Source organism: Arachis hypogaea, chromosome 11, assembly GCF_003086295.3.
Source record: "Arachis hypogaea cultivar Tifrunner chromosome 11, arahy.Tifrunner.gnm2.J5K5, whole genome shotgun sequence".
Lineage (NCBI taxonomy): Eukaryota > Viridiplantae > Streptophyta > Magnoliopsida > Fabales > Fabaceae > Arachis > Arachis hypogaea.
The window spans coordinates 123875564-123877006 of NC_092046.1; the positions used below are offsets into that span (position 1 = coordinate 123875564).

General features: G+C 41.1%; 1 non-coding gene across 1 annotated transcript; it reads left to right on the forward strand.

The window, feature by feature from the left end:
* The first annotated feature begins 856 nt into the window (after positions 1–856).
* LOC112724328 (small nucleolar RNA R71) lies at positions 857–964 on the forward strand. Its single transcript, XR_003163496.1, has one exon. It is a non-coding gene; the product is annotated as a small nucleolar RNA R71 (small nucleolar RNA).
* Positions 965–1443: the final 479 nt, after the last annotated feature.

Consider the following 1443-nt stretch of genomic DNA (forward strand, 5'->3'; position numbering starts at 1 on the left):
GTTCCTCAGAGGGAAGCTCCTTATTGACCACTGGACGTCCCAGGGGGTCTTCCTCCTTGGGATTCACGTCCTCTCCTTCCCTTACAGGTTCGGCCATGGTGCTTATGTCAATGGCCTTGCACTCTCCTTTTGGGTTCTCTTCTGTATTGCTTGGGAGAGTACTAGGAGGGATTTCAGTGATCCTTTTACTCAGCTGGCCCACTTGTGCTTCCAGATTTCTAATGGAAGACCTTGTTTCATTCATGAAACTTACAGTGGCCTTAGATAGATCAGAGACTAGATTTGCTAAATTAGAAGTATTTTGTTCAGAGTTCTCTGTCTGTTGCTGAGTTGATGATGGAAAAGGCTTGCTATTGCTAAACCTATTTCTTCCACCATTATTAAAGCCTTGTTGGGGCTTTTGATCCTTCCATGAGAAATTTGGATGATTTCTCCATGTTGAGTTATAGGTGTTTCCATAAGGTTCACCTAAGTAATTTACCTCTGCTATTGCAGGGTTCTTAGGATCATAAGCTTCTTCTTCAGAAGATGCCTCTTGAGTACTGTTGGATGCAGCTTGCATTCCATGCAGACTCTGAGAGATCATATTGACTTGCTGAGTCAATATTTTATTCTGAGCCAATATGGCATTCAGAGTATCAACCTCAAGAACTCCCTTCTTCATAGGCGTCCCATTACTCACAGGATTCCTTTCAGAAGTGTACATGAACTGGTTATTAGCAACCATGTTAATGAGTTCTTGAGCTTCTGCAGGCGTTTTCTTTAGGTGAATGGATCCACCTGTAGAAGTGTCCAGTGACATCTTTGATAGCTCAGATAAACCATCATAGAATATATCCAGGATGGTTCATTCTGAAAGCATGTCAGAAGGACACTTTTTGGTCAACTATTTGTATCTTTCCCAAGCTTCATAGAGGGATTCACCTTCTTTCTGTCTGAAGGTTTGAACATCAGCTCTAAGCTTGCTCAGCTTTTGAGGAGGAAAGTACTTAGCTAAGAAAGCTGTGACCAGCTTATCCCAAGAGTTCAGGCTGTCTTTGGGTTGAGAATCCAACCATAATCTAGCTCTGTCTCTTACAGCAAAAGGGAAAAGCATGAGCCTGTAGACTTCAGGATCTACTCCATTAGTCTTAACAGTATCACATATCTGCAAGAATTCAGTTAAGAACTGAAAAGGATCTTCAGATGGAAGTCCATGAAACTTGCAGTTCTGCTGCATCAGAGAAACTAATTGAGGTTTCAGCTCAAAATTGTTTGCTCCAATGGCAGGAATGAAGATGCTTCTTCCATGTAAATTGGAATTAGGTGCAGTAAAGTCACCAAGCATCTTCCTTACATTATTATTATTTTCAGCTGCCATCTCCTTTTCTTGTTCGAAAATTTCTGAAAGGTTATCTCTGGATTGTTGTATTTTAGCTTCTCTTAATTTTCTCTTCAGAGTCC